General features: G+C 39.5%; 1 pseudogene; it reads left to right on the top strand.

Moving 5' to 3' along the window:
• The first annotated feature begins 5,673 nt into the window (after positions 1-5,673).
• On the top strand, positions 5,674-6,617 carry LOC130490734 (olfactory receptor 10A7-like; annotated as a pseudogene).
• Positions 6,618-7,567: the final 950 nt, after the last annotated feature.

The raw sequence follows: 7,567 nt of genomic DNA, 5'->3' as shown, positions 1-7,567 counted from the left end.
TGATTGCCATGGCAACTCAGTAAGTGTCTGGATTTGTTATCTGATTATTTTCATTGCTTACTTGTTTTACGTTTATTGGATTGTAATCTTGGACAAGGGAAAGATTAGAAAGGGCTTACTCGGTCCCAGTAGTGGAGAACCGTAAAAAAAATTTGGCCCCTCCAAATTATCTCAATACCTTAGAACACCCTAAACACCGGAGAGCCTTCACCTTAGCACGTTTTAATGCCCTTCCATCTGCTCTTCTTGACGGGAGGTATGCCAGCCTCCCTTACGAATACCGCCTCTGTCCATGCCAATCTGGAATGGTGGAAACTGTTGAACATGTGCTATTACACTGCCTATTTTATCAAGACATATGCAAAATGCTCATTGATCCAATTTTGTCTAGTTTCCCAGATAGAGACAGAGTTCGCTATACCACTTTATTATTAGAAGATTCTGTTAAAGATATTACCTATCAGGTTGCGAGATTCTGTGCTAGGGCATGTGCAATAAGGCAGAAGAAGCTGCTAAAATGACTTTTACGTTAAACAGACTATTTTACCAAATATCAGATATTCTGTTTTAATTATTATGATATCTCTTTTTGTATAAGCTGGTCTTTGACCGTAATAAACAAATGATGATGATGATGAAAGGACAATAACATTCTTTATGTCTTCTTCCATAAATAATAAAGCATCTCTTAACAAATGATAAACAAATGGTGATTTCATTCCTCCACTTATTTGGGCAGGATTTAAAATAATTTATTGAACTTGAATCTTTCATATAGATAGTAAAATGCACTGCTTTGAAAGCCCTCTAACACCAAGAAAAAATTGCTGTTACTAATAATTTAAATTATTTTGAGATTAGAACTCAAACTCATGAATAAAATATCAGTGATTTGTGCTGTTGAATCTGATACTGAAATAAAGGAGGTGCTTGTTAATAAACTGAACAGACAGAAGATTAAGATAACGATCATTGTGATAATCTTATTATTAACAAGACACCCAAAGGAGCAAAAGAGAAACAGTATCAAACCTTTTTGATTTCTATTTAATTAATTGTAATACTAACCAATAAAATAGTTGTTTGAAATTTTGTATGCTTTTTTTAATTCACATTTAATTCTTTAACCTTCTCGTCTCCTTGTCTTCAACACTGTTTTTATAAGTTTCACTTATGGTGTCAAAAGTACATTGGGCTCTGTGGAATGTTTTAATAGAGGTGCCTGATAGTTCTGTGAGGGTAGGGACTGATTTTGGGACATAAGAATTATGTCCAGTGGTTATTTAATTTGGGATGAGATGGCTACATTTCCTTCTTTTTCAAGCAGAATAGGTTTGGGGGTGGGGGGAGTTGCTTCCCACTACATATTACCGTCTTATACTTCTCCACTTTATGTGCCCCCTCACTTACACTTAGGTTGCAATCCTGAAGGGGGGGGCTGAAGCTTCTTAGGAGTCAATGTCACCCTGCAGTGGCATAAGGGCCCATTAAATCTGTGATAAGGGATACTTAACACCACCACGGGGAGCATCCATGCCAGAGTTGGGATGCTTAGGACACGGGTGCAGGCGCTGCCTCCTAACAATGTTCCAGTGGTAGAAGTCACCACGCCGGCATCCTGGAAGGCATTCCTGGGGTGTTCTTGGGGGCAGAGCTACCTTTAGGCAGCTTCCTAACCCATTTTGCCCCAGGAATGCCCTTCCCACAGCAGCATAGCTACAACACTTTTTTTGGTATTGTAGCCTGTTAAAGTTCATGGGGACATTTTCCTGTTTTTTTTTTTTAATTACAGATGTTAAATTTCTTTTCGGTGGCAAGGAAGCCTCTGTGGAGGTGGTGTGGCAGCACCACTTCCAGCTGCCACAGATCTACCCCCCTTCAGGAATGGGTTACCCCATGTGTGCATGCATGAACACTCACTCACTCACACACACACACACACACACACATTCTATCTACCTTTCTAGCATTGGTACTGGCAGGCAAGAAGAAAGCTGAAGAGAAATGCTGCTCCGCTCTCTCCAACGCTTCTCCAAAATGAAAATGGGATATTGCCTCAGAGACCCATGTCAGGGCCAACATTTCTGGCTGCAGGTGGGCCTCTACCAGACCCTGATGCTGGTCCTGGGTACACATGGACAATGCCTTTTAAAGGATATTTCAGCTTTTTGGAATCTAGAGAAGGAACCATAGGCCTGGATTGAAAGAACAGCATTAATTGCTCAATTTAAGTTTGCACAAATGGAAGGGAGAGAAAGAAGACCAGATTAGATGTGGACTACTGGACATTGGAATTCATAGACCTGGCAGAGATTGAACAAGTGGTCTGTATGAGTAAGTAGAAAGAAAGCTATAAAGCAATGTGGTACAATTTTGTCAAGATACACACAGTATTAAGAGTAGGCAGCACTAACAACTATCTGGTAATTGAGGAATGGTGATTTCTCTTTTAAATCATGTGCTTGTTCTAAGCTGAAAAAGGAGCTATGACTCCATGCAACTCCATTCCTCTGCTATTGTACTGCTAAGATTAGTAGACTACCTATTCATGCACTTTTGGCTAATTGTTGGTTCTCAGACTTGCCTGCCATCCTCTGGCATGTCTACAAGTAAACAGAGTGACACAGAACTGGAAAATATGTAGAAAACATCAACCAAAAATGATTAAGGGATAGGAACACCTTTCCGATGCGGAAAACCTAAAAATATAGAGCCTTTCAATATTAAAAAAAATGATGACTGAGGGTCCAGGTTAGAGATTTATAAAATTATGCATGGTGCAGAGGCAATTCATAGAAGCATCTTCCAAAATAATAGACTTTGGGGATACCCAATGAAGCTGATATGCAGTAGATTTAAGACGGACAATGCAAAATTAATTTGTGGGACTCTTTCTATGGGATCTGGTGAAGGCCAATAATTTAGTTGGCTTTTAAAGAGGATTACAGAAAAATATGGAGGATAGAGCCTTCAGTGGCTGTTAGTAATGGTATCTACACAGAACCTCCATGTTCAGAGGTAGCTTATCTGTCAGTACCAGTAGGCGGTTGTAAAAAGAGGGGGAGAATTTGACCTCTGTGTGCCCCTTCAGGATGCTGGAGTTGACTTGACCAAGATAAAGACACTAATGTTTAGGATTTAAGCCTGACCGCCCCCAGTTTTCCTTGACCATTCATGTTGACCATACTTCCTAAACACATTTTCTGCCCCAGGGGTCAAGTTTATTGGAAAGCAGTACAAAGGGGACTTTTATGATATGTGGATTGGTCCTTAATTTGAAACTTGCTTCACTAGATAGCCTGTACTGGTCTGCAGTAGAAGAGCTAGATTCCCATAAGCTTGGGTATAAGCTTGCAAGAGTCAAATCTCCTTTTGTCAGATAGCTGGAATTTATCTCTTAAATAGTGTTGGTATCATAACTACTGATCCAAGACAAGTACTAATATATGTTTTGACCTCTGCAAGGATGGTATTTGCACATTATTGGAAATGACCAATGTGGCTTGGAATGGTTCTGAAAGATGTGGGGATTGTTATCAATAGTCAAACTAGCTGCAATTTAAAATTTTAAGATTTTAGATGACAAAAATTTTGCAACAATTGGTTGCACTTTTTAAAAAAAAAATCCTTAAGTGGTTAGAAATGAATAGATAAGAAAGGAATAACTCTGTACATTCTCTTCCTTCATTTGTTTTTAATTTGTGAACTAGACATGTTGTTTGCTCTGTGTGTTGGTTCTAATTATGTGTTGCTGAATTTTAATAATTTTTTTTTCTATTGATCCATTGAGATTTGAGTAGACCATAAAAACTGCAGATCAATTCAGGAACAAAAACAACAAACGAGTACTACCTCATCCAAAACATTCCTTCAATGAATATTCCCAGGCTAGTGCATTTTCCTTTTCAGCAATTAATCTCTTGAGAGTTTACCTATTTTTCTACAGATGAAATAAGAATCAAGCCGCTACCTTGTCTATTTGATAAATTATGAAATTTGAAACAAGCAACAATGACCAAGATTTGCTAAATGAATGCCCATGAAGATCTGCATGTGAGGGACACTGAACAACTTGACCCTTAGAACCACAAACACACATGAGATGGAACCACAGCAACCCTTAGGTCCTTCTGTACCTTTAATGTAGGTATCTGCCACATTGCTGTTTTTATGCTTTCTGGAGAATATGAATATTTACAAATTGTACCTTTGCTATCATGTAATCTCCAAAAAGGAGATTCTCTCCTTCCATAAGGGTGCAAAGGATCTCCAGGTAGAGTGCTACATGGCAGCTGTTTTGCAGCAATGTGGGTCCGTAAGAGACCGACTGCTTTCAACTGTAGACAATTTGCTGGTTTCTTCTCAAGAACCTAGGAGAAGACAGGCACAAAAAGGATAACCTGGTAAAAAATAGTTTTGGATCTTTTGCAGAGCTTTGAATGATCTAATTGTAGTTCTATTTGCATTCCATTTCTGTGCAATCTATTAGGGATTTTTTTAAAAAAGCCAGAGGGCCCAGCATCCATTAAGCTCTAGTGAGACACTGACAAAGAACATCAATATGCACAATAGTCAAGGTGCAAGTGAAATGATGCCGTAGGATCCAATCTTCTGCAACAATAAAAGACCAAAACTGAGGAAATCTATTTGTGCCTGTCTCAGTCCTTGGAAATTTGGTTATGGTGCCGGTATAGATGAACCTTGGGAAGAATCTTTCCAATGGGTAGATGCTATGCCAACATCAAAATGCACTGTTAAACTCTCAGAAATTATTGGCATAGTGTTGAACTCAAAAGTGAAATTTGGCTAATAGTGGATCATTCCTTAAATACAAGGTTCCTTGCGCCAGTGGAAGAAACATGTTCCATCAATGGAAGACTCTTAGCACCAGAAGGAAAACGAACCATTAGTAGATGATAACCTTTGGCTCTAATTCAAAATCTACAAGTTTGGTCTAACCGATTGGCTATACTTTTATATGTGTCTATATTTATCTTCTTTGTATCCTGTTATCAGTGATTAGAAGAGAAGAACTATTAAATTTAAGAAACAAACAGATTCAATTTCTAAGATCATCACTCCCTTTTATTTAATTAAATGGCTGTAACTGTGTAATATTTTCTAGGATAGCGTATGCAAGGGTTCACCATACATTCTTTTTTTGCAATAGGTTGTTTATACAATTTAATAAAATGGAATAGCCCCAGGTTGTATATATGATTCTGGAAGAAAAGCTCTATTTCTAGTGAGGATTTCTTGCATGGAACTAGAATCAGTGGTGATCTTAGTGATACTGGGATCTTGGGCAAAAGTTAAGGATGGGCACCTACAACCCCCTTCATTCCCACCCAACCCACCCAACCAACTCTGAACAAAAATAAAGCAACCAGTTTTCACAATGTGTGTCCCCTCAGAAATGCACCCCTGTTTGTTTTGAATTTACTTAATTTTTCACCACCATTTCCCATCAACCTCTGACTGGCCATTGGTCCCTTCCAGTACGAGGGTCATGGGAATTGTCCAAGCTGCCCCATAGGACAGACCATCCCAGCCAGGACTGAAGATATAATGGCTGCTTATGAAATTCATGCCCATTAGAGCACTTATCCTTCCTGTATTCAAGAATTGTTTCAAGATCTAACTTCATTATGTATATTTTATCCAGGAAACACAATGAAGAAAAACCAGACAGAAATCACAGATTTTATCCTTCTGGGATTTGGAGAGCTACATGATCAACACATCTTCCTTTTCTTAGTGTTTCTAGTGGTTTACATCGCAACCATGGCTGGCAACATCCTAACTGTTCTCCTGATAGTGATTGATCAGCACCTTCACACCCCCATGTACTTCTTTCTGGGAAATTTGTCCTGCTTAGAGATGGTATACAGCTCGACCATCCTGCCTCGGATGTTGGTCAGTCTCCAGACAGGGGACAAAACCATTTCTTTCAAAGGATGCATGACTCAGCTCTATTTCTTTGCTTTCCTGGGTTGTACGGAATGTTACCTCCTCTCTGTAATGTCTTATGATCGTTTCTTGGCCATATGCAAACCCTTACATTATGCAGCATTTATGAATGGTAAGCTCTGTTTCCAATTAGCTGCTTCCTCTTGGATCAATGGCATTGTGTTTACCTCCATATATCTGACCTTGGTGTTACAGCTTTGGTACTGTGGCCCAAACAAAATCGATCATTTCTTTTGTGAGTCTCTCCCGTTAATAAAACTCTCCTGTAGCGATACCAGCCTTGTGAATCATGCCAGTATAATCCTGGCTTTTCTATTCACGTGCCTCCCTTTTCTTTTGACCATGACATCCTATGTATATATTATTGCTACCATCCTGAAAATTTCCTCTGCCACTGGAAGGCAAAAAGCTTTTTCTACTTGTTCCTCTCACCTAATAGTTGTCTCTATTTTCTTGTATATCTGATCCCCAAAACCGAAACAATGAGAGAGAGCAATAAAGTCATCTCTCTGTTATACACGGTTTTGCCCCCCTTAGTAAACCCTCTCATATACAGTCTGAGAAACAAGGATGTCAAGGAAGCCCTGAGGAAGGCTGGCAGAAAGGTTTTAAAAGGGCAATTTGTGGTCAGATTGAAAGTCTGTTGATCTCTTTCCTTCGGTTGCATTCCACACATGGTTGAATATTCTGCCATTGTTTTGCAATAGCAATAATTAGAAACTGGATTCTGTTGTCCACACAGGGAAATATGGTTGCAAATAACTGCTGTAGCATGATCAAGGCACAAAATCCCAGTGATGCGTTGATGCAGCTCCTGCCAAACAAATCTGAACAAAGGAAGAGCAAATGAGATAACGTATCACTCTTGTTTCAACCTTGCTCATTCATCATGTCTAAATGAGTCTGAAGAGCAATGCAGTTCTTGGACTGAGTAGGTTTTGAATGCACTTTTTAATACTTCTCTACATTGTGATCTTTCTGTTGCTGGATTAGTTCTCATAAATCCATTCCTTGAAAGGATGCAATGTTGTGCATAATTGTAAAGAGGGGATGAACTGCAAGCACCATCAGCCACTTACAAGCACCCTCATAAGCACAGCCTAAGTGTGCATAGGCTTCAGAAGTTAGGCATAAAAAACCTGGGTCTGAATTCTTGGCATTTTCATAAGGCGGCCATGCATTTACATTCCCTCAAACCTTTCATTTCAGGATTACCTAGTTGATGAGTAGCATGGTGTAGTGGTTAAGAGCAGTGGAATCTAAACTGGAGAACCGGGTTTGATTCCCCAACTCCTCCACAAGAGCAGTGTACCCTAATCTGGTGAACCAGGTTGGTTTCCCCACTCCTACACATGAAGCCAGCTGGGTGACCTTGGGCTAGTCACAGTTCTCTCTGAACTCTCTCACCCCCACCTACCTTACAAGGTGTTTATTGTGGGGAGAGGAAGGGAAGGAGATTATAAGACAGTATGAGTACTTAAAAGGTAGAGAAAGTTGGCATATAAAAACCACCTCTTCTTCTTTTTCCCCACTGGTTGATCCACATTGAAACAGTGGTGTTTAATTTTTTTTCCCCATTTAGTCTGTACTGCAAGGT

This window comes from Euleptes europaea, chromosome 18 (assembly GCF_029931775.1).
Source record: "Euleptes europaea isolate rEulEur1 chromosome 18, rEulEur1.hap1, whole genome shotgun sequence".
NCBI classification, from domain to species: domain Eukaryota; kingdom Metazoa; phylum Chordata; class Lepidosauria; order Squamata; family Sphaerodactylidae; genus Euleptes; species Euleptes europaea.
The sequence above is the reverse complement of the archived record's forward strand: the minus strand, read 5'-3'. Positions and strand labels throughout refer to the sequence as shown.